The sequence below is a fragment of the Microcaecilia unicolor genome, chromosome 1, assembly GCF_901765095.1.
Source record: "Microcaecilia unicolor chromosome 1, aMicUni1.1, whole genome shotgun sequence".
Lineage (NCBI taxonomy): Eukaryota > Metazoa > Chordata > Amphibia > Gymnophiona > Siphonopidae > Microcaecilia > Microcaecilia unicolor.
Genome location: NC_044031.1, coordinates 217,536,075 through 217,555,079, shown reverse-complemented (window position 1 = coordinate 217,555,079; position 19,005 = coordinate 217,536,075). Strand labels below are relative to the sequence as shown.

Below are 19,005 nucleotides of genomic sequence, written 5' to 3'. Positions count from 1 at the left end.
TCCTATCTTTCAACCAGTTCTTAATCCATAATAATACCCTACCTCCGATTCCATGACTCTGCAATTTCTTCAGGAGTCTTTCGTGTGGCACTTTGTCAAACGCCTTCTGCAAATCCAGATATACAATATCAACCGGCTCCCCATTGTCCACATGTTTGCTTACCCCCTCAAAAAAATGCATTAGATTGGTGAGGCAAGACTTCCCTTCACTAAATCCGTGCTGACTTTGTCTCATCAGTCCATGTTTTTGTATATGCTCTGCAATTTTATTCTTAATAATAGCCTCCACCATCTTGCCCGGCACCGACGTCAGACTCACCGGTCTATAATTTCCCGGATCTCCTCTGGAACCCTTCTTAAAAATCGGAGTAACATTGGCTACCCTCCAGTCTTCCGGTACTACACTCGATTTTAGGGACAGATTGCATATTTCTAACAGTAGCTCCGCAAGTTCATTTTTTAGTTCTATTAATACTCTGGGATGAATACCATCAGGTCCCGGTGATTTACTACTCTTCAGCTTGCTGAACTGACCCATTACATCCTCCAAGGTTACAGAGAATTCGTTTAGTTTCTCCGACTCCCCCGCTTCAAGTATTCTTTCCGGCACCGGTGTCCCCCCCAAATCCTCCTCGGTGAAGACCGAAGCAAAGAATTCATTTAATTTCTCCGCTACGGCTTTGTCCTCCCTGATCACCCCTTTAACACCATTTTCGTCCAGCGGCCCAACCGACTCTTTGGCCGGTTTCCTGCTTTTAATGTATCTAAAAAATTTTTTACTATGTATTTTTGCTTCCAACGCTAATTTCTTCTCAAAGTCCTTTTTTGCCCTCCTTATCTCCGCTTTGCATTTGGCTTGGCATTCCTTATGATCTATCCTGTTACTTTCAGTTGGTTCTCTTCTCCACTTTCTGAAGGATTGTTTTTTGGCTCTAATGACTTCCTTTATCTTACTGTTTAGCCACGCCGGCTGACGTTTAGTCTTTTTTCCCTTTTTTCTAATACGTGGAATATATTTGTCCTGAACCTCCAGGATGGTGTTTTTAAACAGCATCCACGCCTGACGCAAGGTTTTTACTCTGCGAGCTGCTCCTTTCAGGCTTTTTTTCACCATTTTTCTCATTTTGTCGTAATCACCTTTTCTATAGTTAAACGCTAGCGTACTTGATTTCCTAGTTTCACTTCCTTCAATGCCAATATCAAAACCGATCATATTATGATCACTGTTATCAAGCGGCCCTCGTACCGTTACCCCCTGCACTAGATCATGAGCACCACTAAGGACTAAGTCTAGTATTTTTCCTTCTCTTGTCGGCTCCTGAACTAGCTGTTCCATGAAGCTGTCCTTGATTTCATCAAGAAATCTTATGTCCCTTGCGTGTACAGATGTTACATTAACCCAGTCTATATGCGGGTAATTGAAATCCCCCATTATTATTGTGTTGCCCAGTTTGTTTGCGTCCCTGATTTCCTTTAACATTTCCGCATCCGTCTGTTCGTCCTGGCCAGGCGGACGGTAGTACACTCCTATCACTATCCTTTTCCCCTTTGCACATGATATATAGACTCCAACAGTAAGTTACTAATGCAGAGTTAATGCATTTCCTAAGTAGGAGGCAGTAAGTGATCTCTTCTTGACTTCCTGCAGGTACCACATACTAAAGGAGACATGTTTTCCCATTTTTACAGTGCTACTAGATGTACACAGCACTGTACATACTATATGCAGGTACTTTCTCTGTCCCTAGTGGGCTCACAATCTAAGTTTTTATGTACCTGGGGCAATGGAAGGTTGTGACTTGCCCAGGGTCACAAAGAGCTGCAGTGGGTGTTGAACCCAGTTCCTCAGGATCTTAGCCGTCTGCATTAACCATTAGGCTACTTCTCCACTCCATTAAAATGAGACCTGCAATAAAAATTAGTGGGAAAGCCTCTTCTTGATACAGCATTATTTTGGGGCTTGCTGTGCATTAGAATCCTGCATTATAGCACATTAAGCCCAAAACTTAACACATGTTAGTAAAAGACCCTCCTAATCTTTCTGTCTTAATGAGGTAATTTTATAAACATTTTCAGGGCAATTTATAAACAAGGCATTAGCTTTCTGTGTCATTATCACATGTAAATGATTAGAACACCAGCTTTTAGATGCCTATCTAGCTTATTTTCAAAAGAGAAGAATGCCCATCTTTCAACACAAATCGGGAGATGGGCATCCTTCTCGCAAGGTCGCCCAAATCGGCATAATCGAAAGCCAATTTTTTGCATCCTCAACTGCTTTCCGTCGCGGGGACGACCAAAGTTCACGGGGGCATGTCGGCAGGGTAACAAAGGCGGGACTGGGGCATGATTAGGAGATGGTCGTCCTCGGCCAATAATAGAAAAAAGAAGGACGTCCCTGACGAGCACTTGGCCGACTTTACTTGGTCCATTTTTTTTCATGACCAAGCCTCAAAAAGGTGCCCCAACTGACCAGATGACCACCAGAGGGAGTTGGGGATGACCTCCCCTTACTCCCCCAGTGGTCACTAACCCCCTTCCACCATAAAAAACAAGTTTAAAAATACTTTTTTGCCAGCCTCTATGCCAGCCTCAAATGCCATACTCAGGTCCATCACAGCAGTATACAGGTCCCTGGAGCAGTTGTAGTGGGTGCAGTGTAATTCAGGTAGGTGGACCTGGGGGGGGGGGGGGGGTTGGGGGTCTCAGCACCCAAGGTAAGGGAGCTATGCACCTGGAAGCAATTTGTGAAGTCCACTGCAGTGTCCCCTAGGGTGCCTGGTTGATGTCCTGGCATGTGGACCAGTGTACTACAAAGGCTGGCTCCTCCCACGACCAAATGGCTTGGATTTGGTTGTTTTTGAGATAGACGTCTTTGGTTTCCATTGTCGCTGAAAACTGAGGATGAGCATCTCTAAGGTCGACCTAAATGTCAAGATTTGGGCGTCTCCGACCGTATTATCGAAACGAAAGATGGACACCCATCTTGTTTCGATAATACGGGTTTCCCTGCCCCTTCACCGGGACGTCCTTAGAGATGGGCGCCCTTAGAGATGGTCGTCCCCATTCGATTATGCCCTTCCACATGTGCATGTAACTACTGTGTAAATGCCAAATATCTGCTTCAGCATTATTCTGTAAATACATGCTTATCTGCAGATCAGGGAAAAAAGTCTCAAATTTAAATGCGTTTATTAAAAAGATCACCCGACATGGTTCACGTTTCTCCCACTCATGGGCTGCCTCAGGGCTACAATGCTAAAAACAGTCATAAGATCATATCAAAATAAAATATATGATGTAATATAATTAAGCTACAGAACATACTACTGTACATGTAAAATGTGAGGGATCCCGGTCATATGCACTAACAACCAAATTAATAACACCAGTTACATCATAGTTTATACACATATGTCATACACAAATACATGCATCTAAATAATAAGAAACCGTATAATTAAAAAAACAAAAACAAAACCAGGACAAGTCTGTGCAGTGTAACAAAGCTAAAAAAAAACTCAGGACTGAACATGGTGCAAATGGTAATCATTAAGTTATGCCGAGACACTCTGAAAAGGTATTTTACAGTGATATCTCTGTGATGCATTCCAGACAGCATGCTGTAACAGTTCATTGAAGTACAGACCAAGTGCAAAAAAATCAAGTTAAAAATATCCAATATACATACTGACCAAAAGGAGTGGTAGAAATATACACTCCCTAACTAAAAGTGAAACAAAGCTTTGCAGTACTGGAAAAAGACATAACATATCCCTCTGTTTACTAAGCCGTGCAGCAATGCCGACACAGCCCATTCAAAGTGAATGGACCGTGTCAGCATTAGAACACGGCATCTGTTAACACAGCAGAAAACAGAAAAAAGAAGAAATAGGTGGAGGGATCTGCAGAGTAAAGCCCCGGAGGAAAGATCTGCTCCAAAATCAGCAGAGACCTGGCAGCAACATGACCCTTGGAGAGAGAGTTGCTGGCCATAGTTGGTACTACAACTGTGGCAGGTGGTGATGGCCAAGACATTGCTTGCAGGCACAGAGGTAAGACATCCCAGGTTCCATATCTTGTACAGAGTCTGTCCACACCAGGGCTTTTCTTCAGTCAGTAAACACTGGTAAGGGACATGGGCACCTTTTGCTCAGTCTCCAAAACATCTATTTTCAACCCCTTTATGGTTCTCAGAAAAAATCAACAATCAAATTTTTGGGGTTGTGTTTGGTTTCCATTGGTGCACCAGCTAGGCTTGAACCTGGGACTGCCAGATCCTGATGCAGCCACCTTCCAGGTAGAAAAATGCTAAGTCATATGGCACTTGCTGAAAACAAGTCCCGCTTACCCCACCACTTACTGTTTGCTCAGCATGAGTCTAAGCACCTATTTTCTTAGAACAAAGCTGTAGTCCACACCACCCTTCCACTGGGCCCCATCCTTCTCTATTGTCACCCATTTTCTTCCTTATTTGGTGACAGATATTCACAAGAGAAAAACTGCTTCAGGGTGTCCACCAAGCATGCCACTTCCCAACCCCCTCAATACCTCACATTGTAACCACTGTGATAGTTACCACTGTGTAAGTAATAGGCCCACCTCAAACCATTTCATTACAGTTAGACATTACTGCACCTTGGGTTCCTATATCATTTACAAAGACATGTACAAGAATTGCTCAGCAACTTAACAGTTTGCCTTCCAATAATATTGAGATGCTATGCCAAAGGTCTCACTATCATATCTCCCAGTGATACAGGTGTCTCCAGCATGCTATGTAATAGAGATACTATGTCCAGGAAACAGGATCCCACTCCGTGTTATAGTCACCTCTGCCATCCAATGGCAAAATGAAGCAAGTGACATATGTTAGGAAAATTGGTGTCATGCCATGTCTGACTTTGGGGAATCAAGTGTTGTACATGCGTATGATGCTGCTTAAATGGAATATTGTTGAGGGTCCTTTTTTGTGAAAGTTTAGCTGGCAACACACTATAATTACTGCAGTTCAAAATATGTTTTCCATGGTGATCTCAAATGTTGAATTTCTTACTTGCTTCCTTTTCCTTTTAGACTTAGAGAGCAGACTGGTCAGACATGGTTCCTGTTTGGTGTACATATAGTACTGTTCGTCACAGGTCTAGTTCTGCTAATGGATCTTTTGCTTCTTTCATACAGATGTTGCAGCTGCACAGGGCGATGGTGAGGAGGCCGTCCCACAGGTGGAGAATGCTGCTGCTGCTGGCCCTTCACAGCAGGCTCCTCAGTGCCATGGGCTGAAACATCAGGGTCCAGAAGCAGCGGAAGAGGCCGCTACCTCTGGAGGAAGATGAAGACATCGGGGACACAGATGTCGTGGCAGAAGAGAAGGAGGGGGAGCTAGCCGAACTAACAATGCTGGAAAATCTTGACAACAAGGCCCCTGAACATCAGGAGGACGATCTTGGCCACCTTCAGCAGGAACAAGGAGAGAAGGAAGAAAATGTTAGAGCTGTTGGCCAACAGATTCAAGAACAGCAGGTCCTGCTCAGGGAAGCAGTTGCTGGTGTGCGGCAGGAGCTAACAAGTGTCAGGCAGCTGCTGGCTGGTGTGCTAGAGGGGCTAGCAGCTGCAAGGGAGGACAGGAGTGAGTTTCAGGACAATTTAAAACAGTTCCTGTCACCTGTCGTCTCCAATATGGAAACTCAAAATGATACTTTGGTCTCCACCCTCCCCTAGCTACCGCAAGGCCACCAGTCAGTAGGTAGATCCCCTAGCTCTATCATCCCTGTGTCCCAATCGTGCCCCTCAACCATCCCTAGGCAATCAAAGCCACCAATTGCTGAGCCCAGTGGACCACCCCCAGCACCTATGCATCCTCCAACCCTGCCTCATGGCAGAGGCAGTAGCCAGACCACCCGTGGCAGAGGCTGGGGCAGGGGAAGGGGGAAGCAGTGATGAAGTCATTTGGGCCCTACCTCTCTCATCAGGATTTTGTGACATGCTGCTATAAAAACATAAGAGTAGCCATAGTGGGTCAGACCAATGGTCCATCTAGCCCAGTATCCTGTTTTCTAAACAGTGGCCAAGCCAGGTCCCAAGTACCTGACAGAAACCCAAATCATGGCAACACCATACTACACCCATAACCCACCCATTTTCCTGCTATGGGCACACCCCTTTTTCTGTGCATGTGCATGTGCTAGAATTTAGGCGCACCTCTTTATAGAATACGCCTAAATAGATGTGCGCATAAATTCTAATTAGTGCCAATTAGTGCTGATAATTGCTTGTTATTGTCCAATTATTGGCGCTGATTAGCTTGTTATTCAATTAAGTTGTGCGTACAATTTGGCCATGTGGACAAATTTGCTTGTGCAACTGAAAGTGTCATATATAGAATCCGTGGGCATATGTGTATGAACTATGATGTAATTGGTGTTTTTAATTTGGTTGTTAGTGCACATAACTTATGATCTGGATCCCTCACTTTTTATATGTACAATAGTATGTTCTACAGTATAATCGTATATTTTATTTTGATATCCAAACATGGATCACAATGGGTGATCTTTTTAATAAAGCCATTTAAATTTGGGCCTTTTACCGTGATCTAGTTTGCTATATTCATTTTACTGCGGAGCTGAAGAGCCTCTCTCTGTTTGCTGTAATACATGCTTATCTTACATAGCATGCATTTGATAGATGGGGAAACACATGGGCAGGGTCTGGTCGAAACTCACACATGTGCAAAACTTACAGAATATGATAAGTTACACATGGATCTCTGACTGTATGGCTGGGGTAAGTGCTCTCACTTATAGGCACTTATCTAACCTGCCACACTAGCATTCTATAAAGGAAAGTGGGTGCCTTTCTTTGAAGAACTAGCGCTACACATACGCTCTGAAAGTGCCTAAATATAGGTGCACTCTTATAGAATTACCCCCTGTACGCATATTAAAAATGTTTTAGATGTAGAACATGGCTGTTACAAAATTGCATGCAGGTATACTTAGGTAAAAGATGCATGGTAAGATTGCACCTGTTTTTACGTGATCTGCATGTAAGCATGCTTGGGACCATAGTATGAGTGGAAGAGCAGACTAATGGTTGGTGCAGTGGTATGAAGCAGGGGAACTGGGCTCAATTCCCACTGCAGTGCCTTGTGACTCTGGGCAAGTCACTGAACCCTTCATTGACCTAGGTGCAAACTAAGTACCTGTAGCTAATATATAAACTGCTTTGATTGTAACCACAGAAAGGCAGTTTATCAAATCCTATCCCACTTCCTCTTTGGGTGGAGCTGGGGCATGTGATGTTCATGAGTATTTTATTAAATACTTGTACACGTGCATAGAGTCCACACCTTCCAGGCGGAAAAAGGAAATTGTGTCAGAGGGGACTGGATCACAGCAGAGAGGGAAAGCTTCAGGCAAGCCAGAGGCAGCTTGTGAGGATGGCTACCACACCAGGGCCCCTCTGAGAAGGGAAATAAATTTTTTAAGAAGATTTGGAAAGGGAAGGGAGGAGGAGACAGATTCTGTGATGCCCAGACCTTGTCAGCCCCACATTTTTAATGAAAGATTTAATTAGAAGTCAGTGTTTCATTAAAATTCCAGTTATGCGGTTGAAGTAATACCTGAATATTTAGCACTGGCCAATCATAAACGATCTTTGTCCACTTGGCTATAAGATAATGCACTGGACCAGGGAAAAGAAAAAAGGAGGGGGAATAGCGATATGCAAGTCTTTCTTCCAAGCTGAAGCAATTTCCAAGTCAATATCCCCTGAACTAGAAATTACAGCCATCAAACTACATGACACATCCCTGCAAGGACAGCTTCGTTGCATCTTCTTTTACAGACCACCAGGAAAATGGACAAATGCCCAAACTGAATTTAAGGATCTTGTCTCAACTCAATGTGTAACCAATAACAATGTCTTGCTCATTGAAGATATCAACCTCCAGTTAGAAAAGAGAGTTGTCACCCACAACAAAGACCTAGCATATTTCCTCCGACTCAACCATCATGACAGCAGCTGTGGAATCCTAAGAGAACATGTCTGAATTCCAGTTTCTATGTTCTATGGAAACAGGGATCTGTGTGTGGGGGGGAGGGGATAATTCTACACAGATTATGCTAGTATTTATGTGACAAATACATAATTGACCAGAATACTGGCATATACACACGTAGGTGTGCACATAAGCATGTAAATGGCTAATATCATTCTATATGCTAATCTGTAAAAGTGTGTTTATATTTCAGATTCATTTGGATCCATAAGCAAAGCATGGGTGAGGCTCACACTCACTTAATTTATAGAATACCATAAGCAATACATACACATATATAAAAAAGCCTGTATAGAAAGCATGGAATCAAACGAGCTTAGCGGTGATTAGATGGCAACACAGGTACATAAGTAATGCCACACTGGGAAAAGACCAAGGGTCCATCAAGCCCAGCATCCTGTCCATGACAGTGGCCAATCCAGGTCAAGGGCACCTGGCAAGCTTCCCAAACATACAAACATTCTATACATGTTATGCCTAGAATTATGGATTTTTCCCAAGTCCATTTAGTAGTGGTTTATGAACTTGTCCTTTAGGAAACCGTCTAACTCCTTTTTAAACTCTGCCAAGCTAACCGCCTCCACCACGTTCTCTAGCAACGAATTCCAGAGTTTAATTACACCTTGGGTGAAGAAAAATTTTCTCCAATTTGTTTTAAATTTACTACACTGTAGTTTCATCGCATGCCCCCTAGTCCTAGTATTTTTGGAAAGCGTGAACAGACGCTTCGCATCCACCTGTTCCACTCCACTCATTATTTTATATACCTCTATCATGTCTCCCCTCAGTCGTCTCTTCTCCAAGCTGAAAAGCCCTAGCCTCCTTAGTCTTTCTTCATAGGGAAGTCGTCCCATCCCCGCTATCATTTTAGTAGCCCTTTGCTGCACCTTTTCCAATTCCACTATACCTTTCTTGAGATGCGGCAACCAGAATTGAACACAATACTCAAGGTGCGGTCGCACCATGGAGCGATATAATGGCATTACAACATCCTCACACCTGTTTTCCATACCTTTCCTAATAATACCCAACATTCTATTCGCTTTCCGAGCCGCAGCAGCACACTGAGCAGAAGGTTTCAGTGTATTATCGACGACGACACCCAGATCCCTTTCTTGGTCCGTAACTCCTAACATGGAACCTTGCATGACGTAGCTATAATTCGGGGGGTTTTTTCCCACATGCATCACCTTGCACTTGCTCACATTAAATGTCATTTGCCATCTAGCCGCCCAGTCTCCCAGTCTCGTAAGGTCCTTCTGTAATATTTCACAATCCTGTCGTGAGTTAATGACTTTGAATAACTTTGTGTCATCAGCAAATTTAATTACCTCGCTAGTTACTCCCATCTCTAAATCATTTATAAATATATTAAAAAGCAGCGGTCCTAGCACAGACCCCTGAGGAACCCCACCAACTACCCTTCTCCATTGTGAATACTGCCCATTTAACCCCACTCTCTGTTTCCTATCCTTCAACCAGTTTTTAATCCACAATAGGATGTTTCATCCTATTCCATGACCCTCCAATTTCCTCTATAGCTTTTCATGAGGTACCTTGTCAAACGCCTTTTGAAAATCCAGATACACAATATCAACCAGCTCCCCTTTGTCCACATGTTTGTTTACTCCTTCCAAGAATTGAAATAAATTGGTCAGGCAAGATTTCCCCACACAAAAGCCGTGCTGACTCGGTCTCAGTAATCCATGTCCTTGGATGTGCTCTGTAATTTTGTTTTTAATAATAGCCTCTACCATTTTCCCCGGCACCGACGTCAGACACACCGGTCTATAATTTCCCGGATCTCCCCTGGAACCTTTTTTAAAAATGGGCGTTACATTGGCCACCCTCCAATCTTCCAGTACCACGCTCGATTTTAAGGATAAATTGCATATCACTAGCAGTAGCTCCACAAGCTCATTTTTCAGTTCTATCAGTACTGTAGGATGAATACCATCCGGTCCAGGAGATTTGCTACTCTTCAGTTTGCTGAACTGCCCCATTACGTCCTCCAGGTTTACCGTGAAGTCAGTAAGTTTCTAAGCGAAGCAAAGCCAGTGCTGGGCAGACTTCTGTGATCTGTGCCCTGATCGTGGCTGGACAGATTCAAATTCAGTAGCTGGAGAACAAGGCAGTGCTGCATAGACTTCTACAATCTGTGCCCTGAAAATGGCAAGGACAAATCAAAATCATGTTTATGTATGTAGTATTACATCATACCTTATATTATGCGTTTATCTTGTTGGGCAGACTGGACGGACCATACAGGTCGTTATGTGCTGTCATCTACTATGTTACTATCCTGCTTATAATCAAAAGAGAAAAACGCCTATATTGTGACCCAAATCGGGAGATAGACGTTTATCTCCCAAAAACGAATAAAGCGGTATAATCAAAAGCCGAATTTGGACGTTTTCAACTGCACTCCGTCGCGGATGCGGACAACGTTGATGGGGGCGTGTCGAAGGCGTGGTGAAGGCGGAACTGGGGCGTGGTTATCTGCCGATCAGAGATGGGCGCCTTTCGCCGATAATGGAAATAAAATATGCATTTTTAGCGAGAATTTAGGGCACTTTTCCTGGACCCTGTTTTTCCACGAATAGGGCCCCAAAAAGTGCCCTAAATGACAAGATGACCACTGGAGGGAATCGGGGATGACCTCCCCTGACTCCCCCAGTGGTCACGAACCCCCTCCCACCACAAAATATGCCGTTTCACAACTTTTTATTTTCACCCTCAAATGTCATACCCACCTCCCTGGCAGCAGTATGCAGGTCACTGGAGCAGTGGACTTCAGGCAGGTGGACCCAGGCTCATCCCCCCCCCCCCACCTGTTACACTTGTGCTGGTAAATGGGAGCCCTCCAAACCGCCCCCCAAACCTACTGTACCCACGTGTAGGTGCCCCCCTTCACCCCTTAGGGCTATAGTAATGGTGTAGACTTGTGGGCAGTGGGTTTTGAGGGGGATTTTGGGGGCTCAACACCCAAGGGAAGGGTGCTATGCACCTGGGAGCTGTTTCACCTTTTTTTTTTTTTTTGTAAAAGTGCCCCCTAGGGTGCCCGGTTGGTGTCCTGGCATGTGAGGTGGACCGGTGCAGTACGAATCCTGGCCCCTCCCACGAATAAATGTCTTGGAGTTATTCGTTTTTGAGCTGGGCGTTTTCGGTTTCCATTATCGCTGAAAAACAAAAACGCCCAGCTCAAAAAAAGATAAACGTCCATGTTTTTTCGAAAATACGATTCGGTCCGCCCCTTCACGGACCCGTTCTCGGAGATAAACGCCCATGGAGATAGGCGTTTCTGTTCGATTATGCCCCTCCATGGGGCTCATTTTCAAAAGAGAAAAACGTCCAAAAAGTGTCATAAAGCACGGATGATTTCTTCTTAAACGTCCGAATTGGTATTTTCGAAACCTGTTTGCAGACATTTATCTATGCATTTTGTCTGCAGTGCATCCAAATCACATGGGGCAAGTCAGGGGTGTTTTTGAAGGTGGGATTTGGGCAGGTTTAGGGCATGCCTAACACTCGTTCATTTTACAGCTATAATGGAATAAAACAAAAATGTCTAGGACAAAAAATTCAGCACTTTGGTCTAGACCTGTTTTCAGAATGAATAAAGCACAAAAAGGTGCCCTAAATGACCACTGGAAGGAATCAGGGATAACCCTCCATTTACTCCCCCAGTGGTCACTTACCCCCTTCCCACCCCCCAAATATGTGAATAAAAATAGTACTCACCAGCCTCTATGATAGCCTCAGATGTTATAGCCAATGCCATTAGAGCAGCATACATGTCCCTGGAGTAGTCTAGTGGTGGGTGCAGTGCCCTGTAGAAAGGTGGACCCAGGCCCATACCTTCCCCTACCTGTTACACTTGTGGTGAAAACTGAGACCCCCCTCCCCCCCCCAAAAAAAAAACAACTCACCAGAAACCCACTGTACCCACATATAGGTACCCCCTTCATCCATAAATGCCTAAATGTTGGCACCATTTTCTGTAATTGCCATCCATGGGAGCAATGCTATAAGTGGTCATCACAATTTAAGTGCCCACTTTATACAGGCTGTGAGCCTATTCTATAATGGCATTTACATGCATACATGAATACCAGACAAACATGCTTACATTTAGATTCTAACATTTATGCTAACACCACTATACAGTACCTACTACTGGGAAACTAGAAAACTAGATCTGCTGTAACATTCCTACACAGACACTATATGCAAGCATAATACTTCACCTCAGTCATCTGTGCAGAAAATGGAGAAAGCCTCACCTGATATGAAATAGGGAACCACAAAAATCATGCAGAGAAAAATGTAAATGGAGACTCCCCCCAACACAGCCAGACTCTATAAGCGGTGCAATGCTCTGCAAAAAACAAAAAGATTTACCGTTCCCCCCCCCCCCCCCCCCCCCGATATTCAAAACTATTTATCCATCCAGGAACGGCTCCTGCCTGGTTAAATAGGGTTTAAATGCCTAACTTCAAACATTCAGCAGAAGATAACTGGTTATCTGCCGCTGAATATCCCAGTTAGTGGCCAGCTGCTAACCAGATATATCATTTGACATAGCCAGTTAGGAACGGATATTCAGAACCTAACCGGCTATGCTGAGCGATTAAAATAGACTGCTTAAATAGCAGTCCTATCTTTGATTGCTAAAAAGTTAACCAGTTAGCACTGAATGTTGGCATAGCTGGTTCACTTTTTAGCACCAAAAAACCCCCCAGATATTCACCGCTGGTCACTTTTGCGGGCTGCCGCCCAAGGGCTGAATATCATGCCCTTACATTTTTCCAAAGCAGACACATCCCAATCCTTAATAAGTATTGAATATTTCCAAAGCAGATCCCTTCCTTGCCTGGGCAGCAGTCTTTGTCTGCATTTCTGTTTTCTACTCCGGTATCGGGCGTTTCCACTAGCGGGGAAAGGAAGAGCCCTGCTCAGGAGAGCGATCTATCGCTCAGCCCGTTGGGACCATTGACCCCGACGACGACGCGTGCACCCGGAAGCATTGTACCGACCGTCGAAGATAGTACGGGGTCGAAGGAGTGGCGCGCCCCGGAGGCAATAGCGATGCCAAATTCAACTCAAGGATCGGCGCAGGGAGCCCAGCGATCGCCCGGGACAACGCTGGGGGAGACCATGGAGGAACCGCCGACAACAGCAACACAGGAGGGAATTACCTCCTGTGTCTTGGCGATGCAGCCCCTGGTTAAACCCCACGAGGTCTCGCTGGAGACGATTTGGACGGCTTTAGAATCTCTCCACAAGGTTTGTACCTCATTCATTACTGTCTCCTTGAATAACTCAACGCAGATAAACTTCTTAAAAAGTCAGTCTGAAGGGTTGTTGAAAAAACAAACTGACTTAGAAGGACAATTAGAAAAAATTTCTCAACAACAATCATTGATTTCAGGGGACCGAATACTAACTCACAGGAAATTAGAGAATCTTGAAAATCAATCAAGAAACCTGAACTTAAGATTGTTAAATTTTCCAAAATCTAAGTTTGTCACTCCCAAGGATATGTTTGAAAAATTTTTGAAAGAGGTATTCAAATACCCTGAACAATCATTACCTCCACTTCAAAAAATCTATTATCTGGAAATGAAGATTTCCCCACAAAATGATATTCCTAAACCTGATTTACCTGAGAAATTGGACTTAACAAATTTTCTACAGCAATCAATGGACAATACAGAGACTAGAGCAACCTTAATTGTAACATTTGTTTTCCTACAGGATAAAGAATCTTTAATGAGACTTTATTTTAAAAATATTCACCCGGATTTTAAAGAAAGCAAGGTCTCTATATTTTCAGATATTGCACGATGGACACAACAGAGGCGAAAAAAATTTCTGGATATGAAACAGGAATCTCTTACAATTGGGGTGATATTCCAGTTACGATTTCCGTGTAAATGCATGTTGATATTTAAGGAGAAAAAATATATACTTTTTGAACCTGAACAATTGCGGTCTTTCCTTGATATGAAGAGGAACCAGGCCTTAACCCAAATATCAAGTCCCGAAAATATTTAAAGAACCGCTGCTAGTATACTTCAATTCACTTATTTCTTCTGCTAACTACCTTCGGCTTTATACCGTCTTGAATCCACTATCTTATATTTGTGGACTATAATTCCATTTCTTAAGAAAATTTCTTTGTAATAATATTCTTTATATGTTCTTTGAAGTTTGAAATGGATGTATCTATTCAAAGAGATGTATCTTTGTTTAATTTGAAATTAATAAAGAAATTTAAATAAAGTATTGAATATTTTCCTTTCTACTTTTCTTGTCTGGGCATTTTGTTTTTCTAATTGGCCTTGCCCCAGTCTTTTTCCACTTTCTTTGTGTCTGTCTTCTCCTAAATGTTTTTCCAGGTTTGCATGTCCATTTCTTCTTTTTCCTCCTTTCATTCTCTACATTTGTCTGCCACTGATCTTTTTTTCATGTTTTTTATCTTGCTTTTCTCATCTGTGCTTTTATATCCACCTGTGGAAGGGGTAGCACTTCAGCCTCTGTTTGTACTCCTGCTCTGTCTGTGAAGGTTACGTTAACTGTAGTAGTGGTATTGGCTATGATGATGGAGTCTCTAGCGACAGAAGGAGCATCATCTGAAGTCCCATTGTTGGATATTTGGGAAGTCGTTAAGAGAACTGAGGGACTGTTTCAAGGAATGGTTGTTCAGATATTTGAATTTTCCTCTGAAACTGTTGGATCAGTGCAGGAGACTGATCAGAAGATCAATTTGCTTTATAAAGTATATGATGATAAAACCTCAGGTTCATTCTCTACAAGCTATTGGGAATAACTATATTAAAGACAGTCTCATTTTTAAGTGGAATCCTTTAAAAATTCTTTGTGATCCAGGAACTTGAAGCTTCTTAATTTTCCCTTTACACACGTAATTTCACTGCAGATTCTTTTTTCATAAATTTATTGCTGAGGCACTGAGATTTCTAATTCTGAGTCAACAGTTATTACGTTCTTTGGTTCGTAGGCAGACTCAGGCTGAGGAAATGTTGACCACTTGGAACCTTCAGGAAGCTTCGATTGCTTTCCTAGAGGATTTCCAGGATATTATCAATACTAGATTCACCCTCCTGGTCTCCTCCATGTTGAACAGTGAGCTTTTGCTTTTGAAAACACATTTTAAGAAATAGTTTTTTTATTGTTTTGTGTTCAAAGGGTGCAGGCATGTGCCACATGCCACTCAGATACATAGAAAGCTTTTTCTACAGTTGAAATCTAAAGTACTTGAATTAGGGATGACCTCTTTCTTGAATTTCTCATTTAAATGTGTACTTCAGTATCAGGGTAGGAAATCACAAAAAGCACAAGGAGCCTTCAAGAATGGAGGTGTCATAATAAAAAAAAATGAGGACTTGAGTATATTTACATACTAATAATTTTTATTTTGTTAGTTTTGTTCTTCATATAATTATGTTTGTATTTCATACTTTTATGTACAAGCTTAGGCTTGATAAAGATTGTATATCAATTATATTTGAAAAAAAAAAGAATGGGGGTGTCAATTCAAAATTTTATTGTTCAGACCCGACACAGTCCATGTTTCGGCGAACCCGCCTGCATCAAGGGTCTAAACATGAAACATTAAAAAATAAATAAGAACCATATCTAAAAATCTGAAAATATAAAAGGATATATTAAAAAGCATATATAACAAGGGTACATTAAAAAAAAAACAGCATAATGCAAATGTCAATGTACATTCATAAAAACTAAATAATAAAAATACAAATTAGGCCCTGTTTACTAAGGCACGCTAGCATTTTTAGTGCATGCGCTAATGCTAGAGACACCCATAGGAAATATATGGGTGTCTCTAGCATTAGCGTGCGCTAAAAATGCTAGCATGCCTACAGCGTGGCTTAGTAAACAGAGCCCTGAATCAGTTTACAGACAAGAAAAATGTAGTTTAGAGGAGCAAATGGATTCTGCATGTAACATATCTAGCAGTAGTCAAACTGCAATTGTGTCAACCAGTCAAATGGACAAGGCCGAATCTAATTTGTAAAATGAACAAAGAGAACAAATAATGTAAAGTGCTATGCACGTGAAAAATTCCTTGTGAACAGAACTGAAAATAAAACTAATAGTAAGAATGAAAATACATAATGGGCCAGATTCTATACATGGTGCTTAAAAATCCGCACAGAAAACATTTCTGCCTAAGCATATTCTATAAGATTTAGGCACGGTATATAGAATACGCTTAGTTGATATCCCAGTTCCTAAAACTATGTGCCTCCATTTACACCAACAAAAATGTGGTGTAAATCCCTGCACATAGATTTATGCAGACTGGGCCATATTCTATAAGAAAGCATATAAAATTGGGAAAGCCCATAAAAATGCCCATTTCCCCACCCATGGCCATGACCCTTTTGAACTGCGTGCTTTAGACTTTTGATGACATTCATTACACAATGCGCTTAGCAAGTTATGCGTGTAAATTCTACTTATTGCCAATTAGTGCTCATTATTGCATGTTAAGTGCTATTAAAAACACTGATTGGCTTGTTAAGCCAAGTTACGTGCATTTTTATGGCATACGCTTAGATTTCAACACAAAATGCTAGGCATGATATTTAGAATCTGGCAGAATGTGACTTAAAAGCTGCACTGTGAAATGCTGCCAGACCTGTAAAGACACATTTTATTACTGTAATCTTATTGTTTGATTTCTTTTTTATTTTTCCTGTCTCTATTTAGGATGTAAAAACTAGACATCTGGGGCCCAGTTTACTAAGGTGCGTTAGTGTTTTAGCGTGCCTACACTTAGCACGCATGCTTACCATGTAGGCATCTATAGGGATATTGTAGGCACCTACATGGTTAACGCTTGTACATGGTTAACGTGCATTAAAAAATGTTAACGCACCTATAACGCTGCTTAGGAAACAAGGCCCCTAGTGCAAGAATAATGGGTTTTTTTTAATTGTAAACTTGTCTATTTGTAATGAGCAGCTTGATTGCTGGGGGGGAGGTCACATAAAAGTACTATATGAAATGAAAGCAAAGCCAAACATCAGGAAATGTGTGCAAATGGATTACATGAACAGAATGTTATAGGTCCGATTCCAATGAGAAAAGGTCAAGAAATGCAGAGTTATGATAACTTTTTGTATATCAACTACATCTAATATTTTACTTTACTTTATTTTATTTTATTTGAATTTCTAGACCACTTATACCAGAGAGTTCAAAGGGCTTTGCAGATTAAAAAAAAGAGTAAAATTACCGAGACAATCTCTCAGTAATTATAATCAAGTAGCATATACAATTCCGATACAAACAGAACAGATATAAGATCTACAACAAGATCATATAATCATAAAATAAATTACTAACATATGAATCTTTTTAAAAGAATAGTCTTAAGCTGTTTTCTAAATAGGATATAGCTATGCAAATTTTCCAAACTTAATGCCAGGTCACTCCAGAATCTAGGGGCTTCATAAGCCAATAAATTGTGCATAAACTCTGAGCTTTTTTTTCCCTTTACGTGAAGGAAATGCAAAAGGGAAAGATTTGATAGTTCTTCTCAGCCTAACATTAGGACTAAACTCCACATGTTAAATTAGATAACCTACATTGGATAATTGGATCTAATAACTATTGCATTGGATTGGGTGGGACTTAGCACCCCTTTTCATACTTTCCTTTTAATTGTGCCATGGATACAAAGTAGCAACATGCATTTATTGTGAGGATAGCCTGCGTGGATTTGAAAATATACCCCCTCCCCCCTCCCCCCATGTTGAAACACTGCAGTCACCATTGACTTCAAATGTTGACTATAATGTTTAAATGTAATCCCGGAAATTCAGCACTGGGCCATACCCAGAATTTGGCATTGAATATCCAGGTATAAAGCAGACTCTGGAAGTTATCTGGATATGGCTGATGTTCAGCTCTATCCTAACTTATCAGAATAATTAGCTGGGTACCAACACTCAAGATCAGTGATACCCAGATAATTTCTGGGTCCTCCTTGGCTCCACCTCAGGACTGCCCTGACATTATCCTGGGTAGTGCCAGTGGAATTAGTGAATATCAAAGGCCAGTACCAGTGAGAGGCACTTTTCTAGGAGGCACTTTTCTAGGTAGGAGCAGATCCTACCAGGATAAGTGCCATTGAATACTGACCCCATAATTTGCATGCATTTTCATCAATTCTACCCAAAATACGCTCCCAGGACAAAGCACAACAGGACGGATTCAGTAAATGGCATTGAAAAATAGACGTTGGGGGAAAAAACAGTGCTCAGTGCTATTCTATAAAAAATGCTCTGGATGAGCGCCTAGCGGAGATTCCCACGCCCGACTTTAGGTGCAAGGACTTACTCCGGCTGAAACCTGGTGTAAATCCTGGCATCTGGCATGCAAGTTGGGCAGGGATACCCAGAATTTTATAATGCCGCGCATCTATTGAGAATGCCTCGGCCCGCCCATGCCCCTCCCATGCCATACCTCCTTTTGGGATGCATACTAAAGGATATGAGCACTATGCTTATAGACTAGCATGCAGCCAGATGGGTGCACAACCTGTAATTAGTGCTGATTAACACCAATAATTAATTGTTAGCATCCAGTTATTGATGTAAATTGGCTCATTAATTAGGTTGTACGTGCATCTCTGGATCATGCCCAAATTAGGGTGGGGATATTTGGGCGCCCTTTATAGAATCCAGGGGATAAAGGGCAGTTCTATAAATTGGGGCCAATTATACACATAAATTATGGAATAAGTAGTATTTACATATGTGATTGTTGCACCAATTGGCAGGTACGTGAGTATGTGCTAGGCGCTATTCTGTAGCATACACACCAAAATTACTTAGCACATAAGTGTGAGGGCATAAACATGGTGGAGCATAGGCAGGTCTGTGAGATAC

At 42.1% G+C, this 19,005-nt stretch overlaps 1 protein-coding gene across 1 annotated transcript in view; it reads left to right on the top strand.

Annotated features, from left to right (window-relative positions):
- PDE1C (phosphodiesterase 1C) overlaps window positions 1–19,005 on the top strand; it is a 981,038-nt gene that overhangs the window by 961,423 nt on the left and 610 nt on the right.